The sequence below is a fragment of the Schistocerca cancellata genome, chromosome 3 (assembly GCF_023864275.1).
Source record: "Schistocerca cancellata isolate TAMUIC-IGC-003103 chromosome 3, iqSchCanc2.1, whole genome shotgun sequence".
Classification (NCBI taxonomy): domain Eukaryota; kingdom Metazoa; phylum Arthropoda; class Insecta; order Orthoptera; family Acrididae; genus Schistocerca; species Schistocerca cancellata.
Window position 1 is genome coordinate 706,625,524 of NC_064628.1, and position 24,772 is coordinate 706,650,295.

Genomic DNA, 24,772 nt, shown 5'->3' on the forward strand with positions numbered 1-24,772 from the left:
TGATATTTTGGCACGTTGTCGGAATTTCGTTTTTGTAATGTGCAGATGGAGTCAGTCCAAACAAAAGCTGATTATTATGTGTCTCATATGAAGGAAAGCGTCGATTGTTTCTAGTTACAAGTTTTCAAATCGAGATTTTGTGTGGACATTCGATAGAGTGGCAGCGAATTTGTCTGTTACAACATTCGGTTTCTAAGATCTTTAGATGAGCGTTGTTACTTGGTCGACAGTATACAAATGGCTCTAAGCACTATGGGACTTAACATCTGAGGTCATCAGTCGCCTAGACTTAGGAGTACTTAAACCTAATTAACCTAAAGACATCACAGACATCCATGCCCGAGACAGGATTCGAACTTGCGACCGTAGCAGCAGCGCGGTTCCTGACTGAAGCGCCTAGAACCGCTCGGCCACAGCGGCCGGCGTGGACGAAGTATAGATGATGTAAAATGCAGCGTGGTCATAGCAAGAAAAGTACTTCCGAAGAGGGAAATTTGTTAACATCCAATACAATTTTAAATGTTAGGAAGCACTTTCTGAAGGTACGTCTGTAGCGTTGCCTTACACGGAAGAGAAGCGCGAGCAATAAACAGTTCTGGCAAGAAGAGAATAGAAGCTCTAGGTATGTGGCGATACAGAAGAATGCTGAAGATTAGGTGGGGAGTCCCAAGCGACTGGAAAAAACTGCAAGTGACTCTTGTATATAAGAAGGCTAAAGCAATGGAGCTGCAAAATTACAGACCCCCTATCCTTAACATCGGTATGCTGCAGAATTCTTGAACGTATTCTAACTTGGAATATAACAAACGTCCCTGAGGCAGGAATGATTCTGTCCACACACCGACGCGATTTTAGAAAGCACCACTGTTGGGAAACTCAGCTTGCCCCTTTTTATCCTGCGAATCATAGATGAAGGGGAATAGGCAGAATTCATATTCCTAGATTACCGGTAAGCATTCGACACAGTGCCTCACAGCAGACTGTTAACGAAGGTCCGAGCATACGGAATAGGTTCGCAGATATGTGACTCGAAGACTTCTTACGCAATAGAACGCAGTACGTTGTCCTCAACGGCACTGTTCATCAGAGACAAAAGTGTCGTCAGGACTGCCCCAGAAAGTATGATAGGACCACTCCTTTTCTCTATATGCAAAGTTATCTGACGATTAGCGTTTGCAACAATCTGCGGCCGGCCGAGGTGGCCATGCGGTTCTAGGCGCTTCAGTCCGGAACCGCGTGACTGCTACGGTCGCAGGTTCGAATCCTGCCTCAGGCATGGATGTGTGTGGTGTGCTTAGGTTAGTTAGGTTTAAGTAGTTCTAAGTTCTAGGGGACTGATGACCTAAGATGTTAAGTCCGATAGTGCTCAGAGCCATTTGAACCATTTTTGAACAATGTGCGACTGTTTGCTGATGACTGTAGTATAAGAGAAGGTATCGTCATTGTGTGACTGTACAAAGAAACAAGATGACTTAGAATTTATATTTGATGTAATGAATGGCAGCTCGCTCTGAAGGTATAAAAATGTAAGTTAATGCAGATGAGTACGAAAAACAATCCCGTAATGTTCGAATACAGTAGTAAAGGTGTGCTGCTTGACACAATCAATTCGATTAAATATCTAAGCGCAACGTCGCAGAGCGGTATGAAACGGAACGAGCACGCAAGGGCAGTATTAGGAAAGGCGAATGATTGACTTCGGTTTATTGGGAGACTTTTAGGAAAGTGCAGCTCTGCTACAAAGCTGACCACATATAGAACACCAGTTCTTGAATACTGCTCGCGTGTTTGGAATCCCCGTCAGGTCGGCTTAAAGGAAGACATCGAAGGAGTTCGGAGGCATGTTGCTAGATTTGTTATCGGTACATTGATCAAAGGGGAATCCCTGGAGACAAACCGAAGTTTTTTTCGCAAGACATTATCGAGAAAAAGTAAAGAACAAGCATTTGCAGCTTACTGCAGAACGGTTCTGCTGCGCCAATGTGCATTTCGCGCAAAGACCGTGAAGACAAGAGAAATTAGGGCTCGTACGGAGGCATCTAGAAAGCTGGCTCTTCCTCGCTCTGTTTTCGAGTGGAATGAGTAGCAGTGGCACAAGGTACCCTCCGACATACAACACGTATTCGCTTGCGGAGAATGTATGAGCATAGGTGTAGATCGGATAAATAATGCAGAGGTACTGAATCGAATTGGCGAGAAAAGAATTCTGTTCTACAGTTTATTTAAAGAAGGGACAGGATGACAGTACACATCGTCAGGCAGCAAGAAATTGTCAGTTTGGGAATGGAGGAAAGGGTGGGCATCAAAGTTAATAAAGGTGACCGAGGTATGACTACAGGAAATAGGTTCAAAAGGATGCAGGTTGCAGTAGTTACGCAAAAATCAAGAGATCTGCACGGGAAAGACCAGTATGGATAACTGCATCAACCAGTACTCGGAATGGAGACCATCACAACAACGACATTCTCGTAGTTAGGCTGTAATATTTCTTAAGACTTCTTGCTAGTCACACAACTAATTTCTGCTTATACAGACATTTTCGAGTGTTTGTGAACAGCAAAATGCCAGAGACATGTGTTGTGGGCTGAGGGGCGTCCACTTTGATGAAAATCTCGCTGCCGCTGAAAAATACTGCCTCTCATGCGTTGACCACAATTCCATGAACACAAACTAAATAATGTTCTCTGAACTAAAGTCGGAAGAAAACGAATCTTCCGTCTGTATGTACTATTCAAAGAAAACTTCCAAACTATCTGTACTCAGTCAAATCTCTAAACAGGCTGTCTTTGTCCATACACGATAATTCTATTCACTGTTCTGTTTCTACCGAAGACTAACCGCTGTCTATCTATCCGCCACCGTTTCTGTCTCACTCGACGATTCGAAGACACGACACACGTTCTGCAGGAACTCTCTAGCAAGACTCGGACTTACTTAAAACTTGCAACTGACAACTTCTGCTCGTGCACGGTTACTTAAGCGCGCATCTCTCTTCCTGGTGGAGCCACCGCTCCAGGGGGGTGTGATTCTCGCGGGCAGCGTTATTGGTTTACGCGCAGCGATGTTCTTGCTGCGGACAGACAGCAACAGTACTTCTGGTACCAACTGTCGCAAACTTTACATGCGTGATATCTCAGTACACCACAACATGAAAATGAAAGGGAAGTCACTTGAAATGCACCCATTCCTGATGGTTTAATAACTGTGGTAGAAATTTTACCGTTCGTAATATTTTGCAAACTTCCCGCCATAGAGAATGTTGGTAACTAATTGCAACTACCTGTTGGCTTCTGTCTCGCATTCTTAGGCCAAAGAAACCGAGACAGAAGCCAACAGGCAATGTCTCAGCAAGTGACCACGAAAGCCACAACAATTTTGGACTGCGGATAGTCATTCCACACCAAGGATTGGCAATGTTGTTTACAATCATTAGCGAATGGTAGATTTCCCTAACATGAGGACGGTTGGTTTCGAGCCGCATTCGTGAAATCCTGGCCTGCACCAAACATAAATGGTTTTCCGTAATATGAATGTAAACTCCCATGAGAGTACAATTTAAGTAATGGGCCAGAAAGCCCGTGCTAGGAAGCTGAATTGAGAATAGAAGTAATTAGCAGAGGAGAGGGCAATCCCAAAAACAGTTTCCATCTCTGAGACAGAAAAACGTTCATTCCGAATGCTAAAATGGTTATTGTCGAAAGGCTAAATACTGAACGATTATTTGGAAACTGCGTGGGACTCAAAAAAGTGAGTTTGGCAAGGAGTGAAGATATCAGTGTCGGCGTTATACTGGGTAAGGAGAGCAGACGGTAAAGTTGTGGGCATTCTGAGTTCTCAGGCTCTGGTGACATCGAGAATGGTAGGCGGAATTATAGTTAATCATGAAGGAGAAACGAGGGTCGCTTTCTCAAGTCTTCTCGAGGGAAGCAAGTGCATAACTAGACAGAAAAGCAGTAGAAACGTTGTACAGCAGAGAGTAAATGGGACAAGGCATTTAGTCCACAGAAATGAGTTTCCTAGGTTTGTTTGGACAGCAATAAACTACGTTCCGTATTAACTTGAGAGTTTGTATCTGCGATTATTGACGTCCAGCTTTTCTGTTTAGATAACTAAGGACTTTGATTAGAATCATTGAATGATTAAATATCATTGGCGTCACTAACAACTGACGTGGAGATACTAGGTTCGATTTCCAAAAATTAACTCAGATTTTTCTGTGGTAGGAAGATGTCCCTCTTGAGATCGACTGAGAATGAGCTTGAGTAAAACAAACTTCAAAATTTAGAATGGACGTCAGCTTACAAGGTTTGCTACACCTGACTGAGAGGCACACAATGTTTGTATTGTATATACTAGCTACGGAGCTCAGAGTTAGTGGTGCCTCATTCTGTTTGCCTCGCGAATCAAAGCGAGGATGGTGATTCTTGTAAAAACGATGTTAGTAATATTGTAATCTGGGACGAATAGTGTAGCCATGTCTATGAAATGTTCCTGGTGACGATACTGGAATGAGTTTGTCGTGTAGCGAGGTCGCAAGCGTCACGTAGATTGAGATGCAGATGAATAGGGATTTGTTTGTTTTTCGAGGTGGCGGAACTGCGTTGCCGCTTGCAATTTGGTATTCTCGGCACTCTCTTAAGGGGCTCCGGAACGCCCTATACTTGCAATGTTAAAATAACGCTTATAAATTACATCTTTCCTCACAAAGTATTTGAGGTAGGAAGTTGAACTTTTTACAGATTATTTATTGGAATATGGGCTACAACTTAACACAGGGATTTTACAAAATTTTAGTTCAGTTATTAAAGATGATTTTTTTTCAATTGTAATGAAAATTCACAACATTTTTTTGCAATTTTTTATTTATATATTCAAAAATATACAGTTTTTTGCAAAAAGGCTGTGTTAAATTATGCAGAAGGTACTGTGTAACATTTACTGAAAGTTTGAAACAAATATGTTTGGAAGATCCTTAGAAAACATGTAATTAGTATGAGAAAATAAAAGTTTTGGGAATCGAGCGACAAAGATTGGATTAACTTTTTAGTGCATTCCAGGTCCATAGGATGGATTATCTTCATCCTCTGCAAACTCCTCCTCCAGCTTCCTCTTGTTCCTCCTCCTGTTTACTCTTGCTTGTATTTCTAGACTCTTTACAGCCCTACCTGCAGCCCGAAAGCGTTCCTTGTCTAAAGCAAGCATCGCTCGTACCATGTTAGAACCTATCTTCATTCCCATATTTCTAAATACCTTGCACCTTACAATGTTGCCATCATTGAAAGTCGCAACAGCAACTTTACTTTTACTCATTATTATACATCAACAAAACAGAGACTCAAGAAACAGAATTAATTACAAATATTTTCGAGATAACGACAGAGTAAATAAACATGAAACAATCGACAATCACACCAGCGATATATATTGAACCATCACAGGTTAGCCACAACACATACTTTACCTCACATCACTAAAATGTACCTGATGAACACGGACGTTAATAATAACACCATTTGACAGCAGTTTAACAGCGCCACAGTGGGTCACGCCCATGTAGAACACATTTCAAAAAAAATTTAAAAATAGTTGTAGTCTTGGGAATTGAACAAATTATGTATCTATTAAAGGTAATAGTCTGCAGATTCAGAAAACGCAAAAAAGTAAAAATTGAACTTTTCATGATTTTGAGCCTTTCCGGAGCCCCTAACACTGTGGATCTCGGAATATTGAATTCGCTAACGATTTCGAAAAGGGAATGTCCCATGCGTCTAGCTCCAACTACCATTCCGCGTTCAAAGCTTGTTAATTCCCGTTGTGCGGCCATAATCACGTCTCAAACCTTCACACATGAACCACCTGAGTACAAATAACAGGTCCGCCAATGTACCGTCCTTTTTACTTTGTGAAGGCGATACTGCCGTCACCTGTATATGCTCATATCGCTATCCCACCTCAGTGTATACCATGTGTGTGACTTGTGTCAGGCGGCGTTAGCAATGTGCTTTGTGTGGTGTTGCAGGCTGCGGCGCGACCCTTCAGTAGTAGCAGCAGCAGTAGCAGCAGGAAGTTGAGGTGAACGATGCAGCAGGCGTCGTGCACGCAGGTGATGGGCTACTACCGGCCCGCGCCGGCCCCCGTCATGCCCGTGCTGCCGCGGCCTCACTCCAGGACCGCCTTCATGCCGCCGCACACCAACGTGAGTACCCTCCACTGTCTGGTGCAGATCTTCATGTAAATGAGAAAACACATGTAAATTACTGTTAAAGTAGTTACATCATTAAGCATCAGTCCAGTATTCATCAAACTTTTTGAAGATGTTCACCACATAATTAGTACCAAATCATTAAATTTTCTGACATGTGGTATAATCGAGTCTACTGCCGGATGTTTGTGTCGCTCTGGCACAATATTTCGGCCACGTAACTCGTTGCCTTCTTCAGGTGCTACCTGAGACTGCCGTATTGGAGGATCTTGTCCAGTATTTATGCTCAGAGAGCACCCAGCGCCCTCTGACCCGATTATTCCACATGTCAAGATCTCGCCGGGAAAGCCTGAAGAGTTACATTAAATTTTCTTACCATTCGAAAGTGCTGTCACTTGATACATAGTCAACACGGTTTCAGAAAATATCGTTCTTGTGAAACACAACTAGCTCTTTACACTCATGAAGTAATAAGTGCTATCGGCAGGGGATGTCAAATTGATTCCAAATTTTTAGATTTCCAGAAGGCTTTCGACACCGTTCCTCACAAGCGTCTTCTAACAAAACTGCGCGCCTACGGAGTGTCACCTCAGTTGTGTGACTGAATTCGTGATTTCCTGTCAGAAAGGTCACAGTTCGTAGTAATAGACGGAAAGTCATCGAGTAAAACAGAAGTAATATCCGGCGCTCCCCAAGGAAGTGTTATAGGCCCTCTATTGTTCCTGATCTATATTAACGACATATGAGACAATCTGAGTAGCCGTCTTAGATTGTTTGCAGATGATGCTGTCATTTACCGTCTCGTAAAGTCATCAGATGATCAAAACGACTTGCAAAATGATTTAGATAAGATATCCGTGTGGTGCGAAAAGTGGCAATTGACCCTGAGTAAGGAAAAGTGTGAAGTTATTCACATGAGTACTAAAAGAAAACAGCTAAATTTCGATTACGCGATAAGTAACACAAATGTGAAGGCTGTAAATTCAACAAAATACTTAGCGATTACAATTACAAACAACCCAAATTGGAACGATCACGTAGATAATATTGTGGGTAGAGCAAACCGAAGACTGCAATTCATTGGCAGAAGGTACAACAGGTCTACTAAAGAGACTGCTTACACTACGCTTGTCCGCCCTATTCTGGAGTATTGGTGTGCGGTGTGGGATCCGCATCAGGTGGGGCTGACGTATGACATCGAAAAAGTAGAAAGAAGGGCAGCGCGTTTTGCATTATCGCGAAATAAGGGAGATAGTGTCACAGACATGATACGTGAATTGGAGTGGCAATCATTAAAACAAAGGCGTTTTTCTTTGCGACGGGATCTTCTTATGAAATTTCAATCAGCAGTTTTCTCCTCCGATTGCGGAAACATTCTGTTGGCACCCACCTACGTAGAGAGAAATGATTATCACGATAAAATAGGAGAAATCAGGGCTTCATCAGAAAAATTTAAGTGCTCGTTTTTCCCGCGCGCAGTTTGAGAGTGGAACGGTAGAGAGACAGCTTGAAGGTGGTTCATTGAACGCTCTGCCAGGCACTTTATTGTGAATAGCAGAGTAATCACGTAGATGTAGATGCTTGTCCATCATCAACATCAGTATGAGGTGTGACCCCACAGGCACGAATATACTCTTGTACTTGTTGCAGCATGGAACCAAGCAGCCTCTGTGTGTTATCTTGAAGAATTTCTTGCCATGCCTGAAACACAGCTGTGTCAGTTCATCAAAGCTGCTGGATGGAGGCCGGGATGAAAGTGTATGTCTTTCCATCGCAAGCCAGACATTTTCTGTGGGTGACAGTCCCGGGGACCGGGCAGGATTGTCAAGGGTCCGTAACTCTTCAAGGCATGTGTGGTGTCAACGGCTTTGAGGGGACTTGCATTATTCAGCTCCAGTACGTCATTTGGTACTCTGGTCATGGTGTGAATGACAACAGAGTTAACTATTACTGCCACATAAGGGCCGGCATTTAGCCTTATTTCAGTGACCAATGTTTTCATATCTAATAGCAGCCCGCGTCATGATTCCAGGAGTCAGAAAGTTATGCGGCATCTGTAAAAAGAGCTTTCTTTTGTACTAAAAGTATTGAAAAATAGCCTCGAATAAGGATGAAATTTTAATCAACAAATCTCACAGTCATGCAAAAACTTGAGTGTAACTTCGGTAGCATTTGTTCAAGGTGTTCATGGCACTTTCAGTTTCCGTCAGCTTATATTCGCTGAATCATTGATCACTCGTTGATTCTAGAGTGCACGGCGCATAGTAATACGTGATAACATGTACTAACGTAGAGCACTTGCCCGAGAAAGGCAAAGGTCCCGAGTTCGAGACTGTCCGGCACACAGTTTTAATCTGCCAGAAAGTTTCATGTACTAACGTGTTACATTTCTCTTTCAACGAAAAGGTTTGAAATTGATAGGTCAAATGGTGGATGTAACCCAGCTGAGCACTTTGTGGTACAATGCAGTCAGATCTCTGCCGGATACATTGGCTTTGAATCTGACAGGAAAAACGTCATTGTTATACCTGTTGTGTCAGATGTAATTTGTAACAGATGATTCTTTCTCAGTGAAATTAGTCGCTAAATAAATAAGTATATTTTAACAGCAGTTTATGGTAGTCAACAATATGGCATTTGCCTCCATAACTAAAGGGATCGTGGGGATCCACGAAGCACTGCGCCATGGCGAAGTTTGTGGAATAAATTATGACATGACAACACAGAAGTACATCGTTTACATGTCACGCCATGACGAGACCACTTAGTATGACTCCGTCCACGTGTGCAAAGTTCTTGCGAACAGTAGTTGGATGTACTTGACATGAGTGTCAAGAGCCAGGTGTTCAGTAAGCCGCATATATGGGAAGTACTGCCTGCGGTTGCGTCATTGCCAGCTCAGAGGGTGCCAACAATCATCCCGAAATGTTCATGGTCGCATATCATAGGTGGCACCATTTCACCGGTCTTGGCAACGTTGCAGGAGGGAGGAAACATTCAACGACAGCATGGATGGTAGCTACCAAGTGCAGTAACGCAATCTTCCTGTATGTGTCCGAAGATGTCCTCCAACTGCCTGTACATCTCACGGGAAGCTCTTGGGCGCACTTCAACCAGGGGACTGTTTTGTTAGCTTGGAAGGAAGGAACGTTAGGATTAAGCATCCCATTTACGACGAGCACAGAGCATAAATTTGAAGAAGGGTGGGAAAGGACATCGCCATCTACTATCAAAGCAACAGTCCCAGATTTAGAGAAATCATGTAAAAATGGCGTCCTCCCAAACGCGAGTCCAGTGTATTAACCACTGCGCCACGTCGTTCGCAGTCGGATTGGAGATTGATTTGTGTGCTCTACGGCCCACTAGATGCAGTCCCATTACGCAAAAGCACCGCTTAGCATATTGTCTACTGCAGGTAGTATTATTTGTACTGTTTTGCTTACTCTCGCCGTATTCTCATCGGGCGCTCACCTGGGACACAACTTTGCGTATTTCGTTGAAAGGAACAGACCTGACGGCACCAACTTCCCATGACCAAGGAGGGCGTGGAAGGGGAGGGGAACAGGGAACCACGTCACATCAGCATCAGAACTTCCGTATCTCCAAGATCTCACCTGACCAGTATCATGTTACGAGCTCGTACACTACTGCATGTCATTTCAATTATTACTGCGCTCAGTGCAGGTGACTTCCATCATAGGTATGTGCGCCTTCCTTGGGCTAAATGTGGAACTGCGTTCCTTCTGACGGGTGATAGTTCCCTACAACAGAGGTCCGAAATGATAGACGAGTACCTGCAACACGAGGACATCCAGCATCTTTACTGGCCTACGTGCTCCTCGGACTTACATTTTACTCGATACGCATGTCGGCTGCGCTTAGTTGTTCCGAGTGTAGAAACTGGTAACCGTAGAAGTATGATAGTCTACCATTTTAGGGTAATACGGGACGCTGTTGCATGTTGATATGTTCCATACTATTGGCTGGATGATGACATGCATATGTTCAAAAGGACATTAATGCACATTTTTGTGTAATGTTTGATAATCTTCAAGGAGGCGAAATTAACTAATTGCGCAAAAATAGTGTTTATTTCAAATACAAATGCAGCCTGATGCACGCTAAGCTCGCAATATCAAAAAGTCAAGTCAACACGATTCCCGCAGAAGCATAACGCTGAATGGAAAGAAACAGAGGACGCGCATACATTCCGTTACGTTAGCTATATTATACAAGAAGGTAACGGCGTGGCTGATGTTTTGTGTGGATCAGTATGGAAAGATTATCAATACGGAGCTGAGACCTTCCTGCAGATCTAATCATCTTGAACCCCGTATCCAGCTCCGAATATTTTCAGTTGCTCTAAACCATTACTGTCGTAGAGGTGTGCATTCTGGAATGTACCGAAAGACTGATCGGAAGTCTTCAAGCGTTCTTGAACATAGTCTTGAGGGACATACTAGGAATTTGACAATAGAACTGCTGCCCTATACTAACTATTGGAAAATTTCTGCCTACAGACAAATATCGGAGTATATAAATAAGAGAAATAGGTGTTGGAGTGGGTCTTTAGTCTGAGGCAAGACCTGTTGTTTGATTACTCGCTTGCGAAATGATTTTTGAAAGCAGTCACATCCATTCAATATCTGGAAGGGTGCGTATGAAGCAATTTAAACGACCACATAAAACGTAGCAAAGTAAGGGGGGTGGGGGTAGACTAAGGTTCATTGGAAGAATCTTCAACACGTCTGCCCACGAAGGCTGTAACTTAACAAAACTCTCGCTCGACGAAATTTTGGCACTGCTACTCTGCGACGCTGACCAGGTAGCATTGATAGAGGAAGTACAGACGATCTTTTGCATCCCGCCTGGAAGGTCTGCTCCTGAAAACTGAAAGGTTGGCCGAATGAAGGAAGCTAGTGGGAGCAGGTGAGGTGAAACACGTCGGTACTGCGTGTAAAATTATAGGTGTTTACTATAGGCCAAAAACACGTTAATAAATGGTTACATAACTTTGCAAAGATGAGCGAAGCCTTAGACCCGTCGTAACTAGTACAAAGTCTCAATAGCAAGCCAATACCCTCTGAAGTTGAAGCGTTGTTTCCAAGCCGTCTGCTCTTGATCAAATGGGATGAATCCGGAGCGACAATCGTAGAGCTCCACAGCGCCGGCTAGAGGGCGCTGACGTCGGTGTCTCGTAGTGCCAACTTATGAACTTGCCTATCGATACCACATGATCGTCACGGGTTCCCTCAGTAAGCACGAAAGCACTACGGCGATGTTTATTCAACTCCGGTGGCAGACGCTGCAAGGGAGGCGTTGTGCATCAAATTGTTGTTTACTGGCAAAGTCCCGAGATCGTACGTCCCTCTAAGAATCAGCCAGCATATTCTTTACTCCTACATGTATCTTACTAACGGACCTTGAAGGTATAATTAGGCAGATGGACTCTTACCAACAGTCGTTCTTCTCGGACATCTGATGCGAATGGAACAGTGTTACACGAAATACCCTTAGCCAGACACCGTAGGATGGCTAGCTATAGATTTGTGTGCACAAGATAAAGGAATTAGATTAGTAGCGAAATAAGCTGTTCATTTGAACTAGGGACTCTGTAGGGAACGAAACAAACTTCGGATGAGATGGAGGGCAGCCGGGAACTGTCAGCTGTGAATAGTATTTAGAAAGCTACAAAAGGTAGATTGGTGAGGTTTTTATTAAAACGCCGTACAAGAAGAGAAAAAATAATTAACTGAAACTCATGAGATATCTGTCTCTCAAAATTTTGCTCTAAACAAATGTCACCCATAGACGCGGCAGATGATACCCGTAGATATCTTCGGCGGTGTGTTGTGTGCTGTATCTTTTTGAGCTTCAACTTTTTGGGAGTGAACATGAGAGAACAGAACTGAGGCAAAGAATATAACAATAAATAGAAGGGATGTTTCTGGACGACTTGAAGATTAAGCAAAATATATTTGTCGGCAGAGATTAAGCAACAAAGTAGACAGCAAACTAGTCTGGAATTCCCAGTTTCAGTGAAAAGATCTGCATAGTAAAACATATTAAAAAAGGCGTCTCCTGAAAATGTTTTGTTGTTATCAGAAACTTAGGTATCTCGTGTAGTACTCTCATGAGGGTATTCAGCTGTGAATCTGGTATTGTCTAATGAGGATAAGACTAGAAATGCTGCGAGGACTCTATTTACGGATGAGAATAAATGTACTCTGACCGATGACAGAGGGCTCTAGCGGTTCTGGCGCTGCAGTCCGGAACCGCGGGACTGCTACGGTCGCAGGTTCGAATCCTGCCTCGGGCATGGGTGTGTGTGCTGTTCTTAGGTTAGTTAGGTTTAAGTAGTTCTAAGTTCTAGGGGACTTATGACCTAAGATGTTGAGTCCCATAGTGCTCAGAGCCATTTGAACCATTTTTTTGATGACAGAGGAAAGGTCAAACACTCAATATGAGGGGAAAAACGTATAGAATACAATTAAATATGGTATCGCCGGTGTAAATGGAATGCTTGAGACTGTCGCGTAGAAAAACTAACCTTCAGAAGCTGCAATATGGGTCGTTTCCAGTGTATGACGATGTTGTAAAAACTTGAAGAGCAAAGGAAGGCCTTAACCACTTCGGAATGGCGGGAGATATCTACGAGCACTTCGAGTAGTACAGCGATCCGAAACACATAGAAATTATTCATATGAAACTACTGTGTCATACCCCATACAGTTAATCTTACTTTGTCTCTAAATGAAATCATCACTGACGTGGAGGGTAATATACAGCTTTCGTCTTTGCCTTTCACATACTCTTATTTTAAAAATCAACACTGTTCTCAGTTGTTAATCTCGTCGAGCATTTGTATGATGAACTCCTCAGGCGCCTGAAGATGCCCCACGCCAAGTCGCAATTGTAGAAAACACTGTCATGATAAACAAATACTCAGCCGTCTTGACAGAAACTATTGAGCGCTCCATGGAAGATAATTCAAATAAGTTATGTGTATAATTCTTCTGTATATATTGTTTTAACTGATATCTTCTGGCATTTTCACTGACTTGCATGAATGAAGTGCCCTCAGTTTTTTAAACTACGAATTTTATACACAGTATCAAACAAGTTTTTTTGTTTTCAAGCAGCGTTGCACAGGTGCAGTATACTGAAAGAAATCCAGTTTTGGAATACAGGTAGTTCTGCATGAACACAGTTTTTAATGAAGACGTGTTTTGGTCGCAATACCATTCTTAAATCGACCAACACAACAAAGAAAAGTAAGGGGTTGTTCAGGTGCAATGCAGTGTGGGCATAAGAGAGACAAAGCATCACGTATTTATTGTAGTGTTGTACCATACACAGAGTGTCCCAGATCGTTAGTGTCAAAGCTACAGAGATGGTTGCGGATCCTAAACTGAGTATTAGGATATACGAAACCAATGGTTGGAAGTGGTATGAGATCTTGAATGCGAGACACCTGTGCATAAACTACTTATTTTTCGTATCGAACAAGTTCCTAACGCCTCGACGTTGGTGGCGCTAACAGAAGGAAAAATCAGTCATCTCTGACTTGTGCACGGTGAAGTTGACAACTGTTTGTAGTTGAAGAATACTTGTCTAAGATGAAGCATTAATCGACAGGAACTTTTAGACATGCGTTTAATGCGTCTTAATTCGAAGGTAATTTTTCACCTTGGGTAGAGACTGGAGCGAAACTGGGACTTCCAAGTCATACGGACCTAGCTGTCCAAGGTTCTCAAAAAGGAACTGTTCGCACAGCGGAATTTTAGGAGAAGATTTTGAATGGTGTCGGAGAAAATGCGTCATTGAGCACCCGTCATCTTCATCGTGAAACACATACTTCTTAGAACATTGGTAGAATAACAATAATACCAGCACAGTAAACAATGTTTACTAAAAAGTATTCTTTTCAGGCCATTAGTTCCTTATAACTGAAAAGCGCGCAGTTTAGGTTCCTCTAACATTTGCTTAATTTTGATCTGAATGATTTGGTACAGACTCCATCTGTTTATAGCCTACTTAGTTTACTATGTACAAACTGGGGTGAGAAGATTTAGATCGAATGGGACTTGCCTAAAGAAGCGTTACTTCAAGATAAATTTGTCACCATTCATAGAGCGACTAGAAGACACCGATAATACGTTACGGATTACCCGAAGAAAAGAAATGTAGCGTTTAGCGTCCGATCGCGACGAGGTCATAAGAGACGGAGCACGGGCTCCTGACATTTACCTCAAGCGGTGTGAGCTAAATGCGAATGGCCAGAAGGGGCTTTGAATGACCGTTATTCTAAACTCAAGTCCCATCTCATGAAGAGAGCACCGCTTCAAGTAGGAACTGCAGTCTGGTGCGGTTAGCCATTACGATTGTTCCACCAGCATCTGAGATCTTCCTTTGAAGCCTTTGCTAATGTTAGCAAATATTTGGTCGAGCGTTTAGGAAGATGGAAAATTCCGATGAGAATTCCGCAGATATTTATTTTGCTTTTATACTCGAGCGCCCTTAGAAGCCTTCAGTAGGCAAGATATGCTGCTTTATAAGGCTGCTCTCTGTGAGCTGTTGCGTGCGCCTTCCGGGAAACAAAGGGAAGAATTGAGTAACTATTTATCTTCTGAAATTAGAATACGATTTGCTGTAAACAGGAGGAAGTTTGTGGACGGTACTTTTCTTTTTACAGTCCGTTTCCTGTTATTTATTAGTATCTCTAAGGTCCCTGACAGCTTTGTTGGCATCAACGCATATAATTTATAAGTGTTATGAGACACACAAAAGCGTGTTCTTCCACATCCTTCAAAAAATCGGATGGTAATAATAGAACATTACTACGTAATTATACACTAATCAACCAAATCATTATGACTACTTGCCGTACAGGATGTTGCTCTGCATTTTCCATGTCTGCAGCAACAGTTCGTCCTGGTTGTTAGCGTGATAGGGGCTGGAGTAAATCAGATGTCCACGCTCAGATCTCGCATTTCTTAGACATATAGATATCCAGCGTATAGTTAGTGAGATCTGAACGAGCGTTTGGTGACACTACAGAAGTGATCAAAAGGATTTTGGAAATGTAGACGTTAACTGATTTTCATATTCATATCCCTGGAGATCCTGACCTCGTCCAGCAGACACTTGTTTTCTTGCGGGAAAAACTGTAACAAAAATGGTTCAAATGGCTCTGAGCACTATGGGACTTAACTTCTGAGGTCATCAGTCCCCTAGAACTTAGAACTACTTAAACCTAACTAACCTAAGGACATCACACACATCCATGCCCGAGGCAGGATTCGAGCCTGCGACCGTAGCCGTCGCGCGGTTCCAGACTGTAGCGCCTAGAACCGCTCGGCCACCCCGGCCGGCAAAATTGTAACAGTGTGAAATTTTCAGAAGAGAGACTTGAAGTGATTGGACACTTAATGCTGCCGCCATCAAAATCTTGTGCACATTGGATAAAATACTTTAGAAATGGAAGTAGGGATACCACAGCTACATCTGGCAGTATTCTTTTCTATTTGGAAAGACCGCTTATAGCATTCCCCCTTCATAAAATTATATGAAATTACTAGCCTATTACGTTTGAAAAAGATCGATACAGGGACTCTTCCTACCGCAATAAATTAGTGCATCTAACTAAGCAAGCACCCTACTTGTCCTTTACGTCAAGTTGCTTGTGGAAGAGTAAATCCTACCAGTCAGCACTCGGTGTTTGACTATTTGTTCGAGTAGAGGACCGCTCACCTTACATCTTCTGCTACCATCACGTTGTCCCATTGACAATCTTCTCCGTTGATCGCGGCTTCTAACATGCTATTGTAATCAGTGGAAGTCAGTGGATTGTTTGGGAGTGCTACCAGTCATTGTAATAACGTTCAAAGACTTTAAGGAAATGGGATGCCACCTTACTTATTGCTCCATATAAAAAAAGGAAAACTTTGTCAATATAACGCTATAAGTCCTCTGTGAGAACCAGTCTAAATTCGTAAATCACTGTAATGATCGCGATGTCTGATCACAATACTTCGAGCGCTACAAATACTGTAGTAACGATTAATTTTCTGTACTTACTTCCGTGTCGCTTAAATTCAGACTATCATTTTCCGAGAGAAATGTATAGTTTAAATCACTTTCACTTAGTGAGAATAAGTGATTATACAACATCAATATGGGTAAAGATTTCATCATTGCTGGATTGGTTTATTAATCCGTCGAACATTAAATATTAATACTGAACGTTTTGCATGTTGGCACCAAATCTCATACCGGGCAGTTCTCTACGATATGACATCATAGCCAGCAATGTGGCTTGGATACCACATGCTCTTCACTTGTCCCACAGCTGAGTGTACCAGAGGAAAGCCATAGACGTAAAAACTGGCAGCACCTAAGTGGATTCCAAGCACGGGCGTTCTATTCAGCCGGTAGGACTTTTTGTGGGAGGCTCCGACTCCCAGCACAGCTGTAATTAATCCCGTAAAATTAAAGCTTTAAGCATGAATACTTCCGCACAAGCGAGCTGCGCTGTACTCACTAATAGTGCCACTAAACAGACATACGGGATGCAGTGAAATTAAGTACGTGCGTCCTGTTCATCTTTTAGATCCTAGCCTTGACCCTACGCGCCGAAGTTAAAAATTCGTATTTATTTATGTTGCTGTTCTATTAAGTTCTTAATTATAATTTATCACATTTTATTACGTTTTACAAAAAAAAATGTTTTAATTCTACGTAACAAATTGGGAAAGTAATGGCTATCTCTGTTCTACAATAAAAATACGCACTATAATAGGTAATATTTTTATTGTTTCTCCATAACGTGTGATCTGTCATCGCCCGAAAATGAAAAAATGAAACGACGTAGCTGAAAGCTCTGACGGCATGGATCACATTATAGAACGCCAAGTTCATGTTATGCAATGAGATAACTGAATCAGAGGTTTTTCTCCAGCTGAATCTTTCCTAGTTTCTTTTTTTGGTGTTTTGTAAGTACAACACGCCTGCGTTGTTCTTCTCTTTTCGTCTTCTTTTAAATTTGAAGATCGTACTTAGGTAGTCGTATTGAGTTTACCGACCTTTTAGTACATCTATCTCAAAAATAACTCGCTTCCAGTTTTCGTTCTTTCTTGCTGTATATTTCCAAAACAGTTCTTTCACAAGATGGAGGTGAATGTTTTCTCCAACATGTGCAGTATAAAGTTACGAATTCACGCTACTTTGATTGCTTATGAATGAATGCTGTCTTTGCCTCATCAGATCGAGTGGTGAGGAATTTTATCTGTGCGTTGACTAATAGTGGGTCTGGTACTTGAAATATTAAGACTCTTCAGATCTGGAGTATGAAGCAATGGCGTGCTTGAAGCGTTAAAACGACATTTACATCTACATCTACATCTACATACATACTCCGCAATCCACCATACGGTGCGTGGCGGAGGGTACCTCGTACCACAACTAGCATCTTCTCTCCTTGTTCCACTCCCAAACAGAACGAGGGAAAAATGACTGCCTATATGCCTCTGTACGAGCTCTAATCACTCTTATTTTATCTTTGTGATCTTTCCGCGAAATGGAAGTTGGCGGCAGTATAATTGTACTGCAATCAGCCTCAGATGCTGGTTCTCTAAATTTCCTCAGTAGCGATTCACGAAAAGAGCGCCTCCTTTCCTCTAGAGACTCCCACCTGACTTCCTGAAGCATTTCCGTAACACTCGCGTGATGATCAAACCTACCGGTAACAAATCTAGCAGCCTGCTTCTGAATTGCTTCTATGTCCTCCCTCAATCCGACATGATAGGGATCCCAAACGCTCGAGCAGTACTCAAGAATAGGTCGTATTAGTGTTTTATAAGCGGTCTCCCTAACAGATGAACCACATCTTCCCAAAATAGTACCAATGAACCGAAGACGACTATCCGCCTTCCCCACAACTGCCATTACATGCTTGTCCCACCTCATATCGCTCTGCAATGTTACGTCCAAATATTTAATCGACGTGACTGTGTCAAGCGCTACACTACTAATGGAGTATTCAAACATTACAGGATTCTTTCTCCTATTCATCTATATTTAGAGTTAGCTGCCATTCTTTACACCAATCACAAATTCTGTCCAAGTCATCGTGTATCCTCCTACAGTCACTCACTGTGTGGCGGCGTCATAGTTCCAGATCTGCAGCTTATTTATGGAAGTGTTAGGAGATAGTCGACTGGGTTGGGGCAGGCGTGGGTGGTCCGGGTGTGGCCGTAGGCTCGGGCGAGACGGCGACGTCGAACGCTAAACACGGCTGGTGAACATCACTTGGAGCGTGCTTTAAGCAAAGAGGAGCGGAGCGCCTCTTTGGCGTCGAGCTACGACTTCATTAAGTCAAAGACGTCACGTGGCGGGCGGAGGTGCCCCTATAGCAAGCAGTGTGTGGCGGAAGGATGTCAGCACGATTGACGGCATCGGCCGCTGACTCGCAAGGAAATCTTCTAGCACTCGTATCGCCACCTAATTATTTGCCGTGATTTCAGAAACCTGCCTGTCACTGATACACTGAGTATGACTAATCCACACTAGCTTAAAATATAATTGTAAAGATGAAAAGAAACTCTCCCGCTGTTTGCTGTGGCGCTATGCTTCGTCGTTGTCTCTCTCTTCTTCTTTCTTCTTCTTCTTTTTTTTTTTTTTAATTGCGCAAATTTCAGTTACTCTTCTTTCGTTGTTCTCTCCTTCGACTCCAGTAGTTTTCCTCTTCTTCGTACGGTGTCGATCCTCTTCCGTTCATACTTCTCCAGTTCTGATTTATAATTTTTTGCTGCATATGTCCACTTTTAAAGTCAATTAACTTATTCTTAAAATATGTTCTCTCCTTTACCTTCGATTTCTGAATTTTATTTCCTTAAAGCCTTTTATTTTATTTCGGTGATTAACCCGATCTGATTTATTTGAATATTTAATTTTTTAATCCAACCTCATCCTTTTTCTGAATACGCCCCAAGAAAAGATATAGCTCCGCTTTACCGTTGAAGACATTACCTCCTATATGTTCTTTACACTTCGATAAATTTCTTTATTAGTTAATTTCCATCTATCGGTAGTCTGTCTTACGCTCATTATGTTTCCTGCAGTTTTTCTTTGCCGATAATGATGTGTTTTGACCATTAGGCAGATCCATCAGCGCGAATTCAGTATTCTTCAGTCCTTACAGTTTTCCGCTACCCTTTTCGCAGCTGCGTATGACGTATTTACCTTGCTGTCATCATTTATCTGTTATCTTCTTCTACCTCTGTTTCTCTTCATAGTTCCCATTCCTTTCAGTGCACCCTTTGTTATGCCGTCTCTTCTCAACCAGCGTCCTAGCCGCTTTCCTTTCCTTCTCTTAACTACTTCCGGTATTTATTTATTTATTTATTCTTCGTTCATACGTTGTAGCCGGCCGGAGTAGCCGTGCGGTTCTAGGCGCTACAGTCTGGAGCCGAGCGACCGCTACGGTCGCAGGTTCGAATCCTGCCTCGGGCATGGATGTATGTGATGTCCTTAGGTTAGTTAGATTTAATTAGTTCTAAGTTCTAGGCGACTGATGACCTCAGCAGTTAAGTCGCATAGTGCTCAGAGCCATTTTACGTTGTAACACAAACTCATTCCTTATTATACCTGTCCGTTTCACAACTCCCATTCTTCTAAAACCCTCTAACCATTTCCCGTCTCTGATGCAATGCCCATGTGTCAGCACCATACAGGACAACACTCGATACGGAACACGTCACCAAATATTTACTTAATGGATCAGAGAAAATACTCCTCCCGTAAAACATTTTTGTCACAGTAGTTATGCTTATTTTTATTTCTTAGTTGCATATGTTGTTGCTTCTTTGACCTATGTCCCAATTTTAATTCCTTCTGTCACTTCACTTCCTGTTCTTAGTTTCGCTCTTCGTGAAATCGCAGTACCAAAAAAGATGAAACTGATGACCTCGCTGTTTGGTCTCTTCCCCCAAACAATCCAATACAAAAAAGAATTGGTGTAGAGTAATGAAATGCGGGAAATACATTTGTCTAGGTAACATATGAAAATGTTTAACACTGCAGGATCAAAGGTTGATGTGAGTGCAAGATCAACCTTGCACGTGAAAATGATGGTACATTAATAACCGCTGTTGCCGCCAGGATGTTGAAAGCAAACATGCAAACGTGCATGCATTGTGTTGTATAGGTACAGGATGTCAGTTTGTGGGATGGAATTCCATGCCTGTTGGAATTGGTCGGGAGATAGATCTGGTTATCTAGCAGGCCAAGGCGACATGTCGACACTCTATAGAGCATGTTAGGTTACAACAGCGGTACGTGGGCGAGCGTTATCCTATTGATGAATGGTAGCACAACAAGTCGAATCACCAGACTAATGTACAGATTTGCAATCGGGGTTCATGAGAAAACCACGAGAGTACTCCTGCTATACGGCATCGCTCCGTAACTCCAGGTACAGATCCAGTGTGTCTAGCACGCAGATAGGTTGATTGCAGGCTGTCAACTGGCCTCCTTGTAACCAACAAACGACCTTCACTGGCACGGAGGCAGAACCGGCTTCTATCAGAAAACGCAACAGACCTCCACCCTGCCATCCAATGAGCTCTCACTCGACACCAATGAAGTCACAAATGGCGGTGGTTTGGGGTCAGTGGAATACGCGATGCAGGGCGTCTATCTCGGAACTGTACTTGAAATAACTGATCTGCAACAGTTTGTTCTGTCACTGTGGTGCCAAATGCTGCTCATACTGTTGTTGCAGATGCAGTACGATATGCCAGAGTCATACAGCGAACACAGTGGTCTTCCCCTGGGACCGTCCGAAGCCCGGTCTTCTTGCGACCGTACATTCTCATGACCACCATTTCCAGCAATCATGCACAGTGGCTACATTACTGCCAAGTCTTTCTGCAGTATCGCAGAAGGAACATACAGCTTCTCGTAGCCCTATTACACGACTTCGTTCAAACTCAGTGAGATATTGATAATAACGTCTTTGTCGCCTTAAATGCATTCTTGGCTAACATCAGCTCACCACGTCCTCCATTCTCAAACATAGCTAACGTCTGCGACCGTTATAGCGTGCCATTGAAGGAAACCTGATTTTCAGCCTCATAGTGGCTCTACTAGCGCCACTCTTATGCGACTGGCGCGAAATTTTAATAGTCATCTTCTGTGAGGTGAAGAAACATGCCTACCAACTTTCGTTTATGTCGCACAACTCCTTCTTGGTGTTACGATTTTTTTCCGTCAGTTTATGAATTGCCTACTAGCCTCCATTCCTTCCCGTAAATTATGATCTTCTCAAGGACATCTAAAAGTGTAATCCATAAATTCTGCCTGAGGTTTTTTCCCAAGTCAACAACAACTGCACATACTACCCAACTTTTTTTAGATTTAGTTCCTAATTGTTCGTAACACTCCAAGTGCATCTCTTGTACCGTTGCGCATCCTGAAGCCGAACTGTTCTCCGTCGAGCTCTGCCTCAGTTTTTGGTTGCAATCGTCTCTTCTTATTATTAGCAGAATTTATGTCAACTGAGATATCAAACTTATTGTACATTTCGGGACATTTAGAGGAATTTAATTTCTTCGGTACCTGAACCATCAGTGCCTCTGTATATAGCAACAGTATCTTTTGACCAATATTACAAAGAATTAAAACAAATGTTCATTACATCTTCATCTACCTCTATACTTCGCAAGCAGTGCCGCTGTCAGTTCCCAGTTTACGGCACAATTCACAGATAGTGGATGGGAGGAACTGCTCGTAAGTCTCTGTCCGAGCTCTGATATCTTTGATTTTCCCGTCATGATCGTTTCATTAGATGTGCGTGGGAGGAACTAATGTGTTGTCTTAATCTTCTCGGAACGTACTGTCTTGGAACCCTAACAGTAATCCTCGCTGTGATGCACAACGCCTCCCTTGGACATTTAGCACTTGAGTTTGATGGGCATTTCCGTAACACTGTCACATTTCTGTATAAATCAGACCTAACAAAAATTCCACATTGAACTGCGATTTTCACGAATGGGACGAGAGTGTGTATATCAGTCCACCTCTTTGTGGATGAGCTACATTCCTTAGGGTTCCCTCAGTGAATCCCTACCTAGCATCTGATTTTCGTACTGTCAGTTTTATGTAATTGTTCCACATTGCATCGCTTCGGAAAGTTACTTGTAGATATTTTACAGTTGCTAATATTTCCAATGATGTATTGGCAAATCGAAAACATTTATTTACGCTGAGGGTTAACTGCCAGCCCACCCCCCAAGAAGCGCCTGTTCTCTGCAGGTTTTCCTGCAGTTCGTTACTGTTCCTTTATTACAACAGCATCATCTGCAAACAGTTTCGCCGAGCTGTCGACTTCATCCGTCAAGCATTTAGATGTATCGTGAGCAGTAGTGGGCCTTCCGGCTGTCACGAAGTTACTTTTACAACTGATGACATCGTCCTATTAAAAATAATACGCAGAATGAAAACTGATTACTAAGTGTTAAATCGAATGCCTTTAGAAAGTCATAATAAGGCATTAGCCTGGACACTGTTACCTGCGATCCTCTGGATCTTACGGGGTTCGAACAAAGCGAGCTGTGTTGCACAAGGTCTCTGTTTGCGGATCCATGTTGATTTATGTACAACAGAGTTTTCAGTTATGCAGAATAGGAGTAAAATATCGATGAAGCCCATCTTTTTGGGTTTACTCTGGATGCATCTTATTCTGATCTACGTTTAGCCAAAGACTTTCAGCTAGTATTGGTCCTGTAACTGTTATGTTGAGAATATTTTATTTTTTTGGCATTAAGATGCGTTTTCGGTTGAAGTTAATTCCTGGCAAATGTTTACGGCAATGCTGTTCACATTCTCATTCATTCACAGCACTTTCCGGCATCACTGGTAATTTCCTTCGTGTGCTACCATGATCCTGCTAGCGGACACAGCCGTCAACGGAGTTGGATTTCAAGCAACTTGTCATCAACTAACAGGTGTTTAAGAATTGATTCACAATGGTGCCTGACCATCTTGAGTTAAGTTTTACATGACGGACCTCAGTCACTCCAATCGACTGCGGAGATTGTTCTTTCAGTGGAATAATATTTGGTAGTACGAAACCTCAGCGCTACGAGGACGCTACCAGCTTGCGCAAACATAATCACAAACAAGGCGCCACAGACCCTTTCCTCCAGCCACTAACGCGCCGGCGAATGCTTCCACTAAGCACTGGAGTATTAGATGAACGTCGGCCGAAGAACCCGAGACAGAAGCCAATAGGCAGTTTGTCAACAAGTGGCCACGAAAGCCTTAACAATTTTGTATTATTCAGTAACCTATTATCAACATCTGCAACGGTAAATTCAGGAAATACTGTCTTTAAATTAGTAAGACTGACAGTGCGACACAGACTACAGCCAGCCCCTGGATAGGGCCGCTGCAAGTAGTTCAAAATGTCGGATCAGGAGGAGGAGATCAGTGTTTAACGTCCCGTCGACAACGACGTCATAAGAGACGGAGCACAAGCTCGGATTAGGGAAGGATTGGGAAGGAAATCGGCCGTGCCCTTTCAAAGGAACCATCCCGGCATTTGCCATAAACGATTTAGGGAAATCACGGAAAACCTAAATCAGGATAGCCGGAAACGGGTTTGAACCGTCGTCCTCCCGAATGCGAGTCCAGTGTGCTAACCACTACGCTACCCCGATCGGTGTCGGATCAGAAGATTCCACAAGAATAACCCAATACAGGTACATTCAAGTACACCAAAGAACTTTTAACATCATCTTGGTACATGGTATTTAATAGCGTTCAAATGGTTCAAATGGCTCTGAGCACTATGGGGCTTAACATCTTAGGTCATCAGTCCCCTAGAACTTAGAACTACTTAAACCTAACTAACCTAAGGAGATCACACACATCCATGCCCGAGGCAGGATTCGAACCTGCGACCGTAGCGGTCGCGCGGTTCCAGACTGAAGCGCCTAGAACCGCTCGGCCACACTGGTCGGCGTTTAATAGCGTAAATTAATTTTCATCTTCATCTGCGAAATGATTCTGTTTTTAAAGAAGTCGTCTTATGTGTGCTAAGCTCATTTGGATAAAGTGGAATACCGCGCCTCCATTAAAATTAATTTTTTTTCAGTTTCTCGCAAAAAACATCAAAAGTTGGTGATAGCTTCGATGAGTCTCCTATTTCACTTTCAGCATTGAAGAAATAAATTGCTGCACTCAAACATTATATTAGTCTTCTAGGAAATCCAAGTGAGGCTAGTCCAAAAATTGAATCCACAAATGAAAAGATACATGCGGTTCCTACTGTGGGAATGGGAAAACAGAGGTATTTGAAGTATAAGTTCTTGAAACATCAACCTGATCCACCAGATTTAGCGCTGTGATTTCCGCGTAATCTTATATCTAAAGAAACACGTGTCTGATACACGTGTTAATTTCAGCGAAGACATTATGTTGGCTGTAAAAGGGTAATTTTTGGACGTTCTTAGAATCGTTCTTCCTGGAAAGTCATTGAACAAACTACGTTGACCTAAAATGAGACTG

The 24,772-nt window shown here is 42.7% G+C and overlaps 1 long non-coding RNA gene across 1 annotated transcript in view; it reads left to right on the forward strand.

Annotated features, from left to right (window-relative positions):
• LOC126176965 (uncharacterized) overlaps positions 1–24,772 on the forward strand; it is a 525,001-nt gene that overhangs the window by 119,087 nt on the left and 381,142 nt on the right. Inside the window, exon 3 of the long non-coding RNA XR_007535718.1 lies at positions 6,020–6,196. This is a non-coding gene — a long non-coding RNA (uncharacterized LOC126176965). The remainder of the gene's footprint in view (positions 1–6,019; positions 6,197–24,772) is intronic.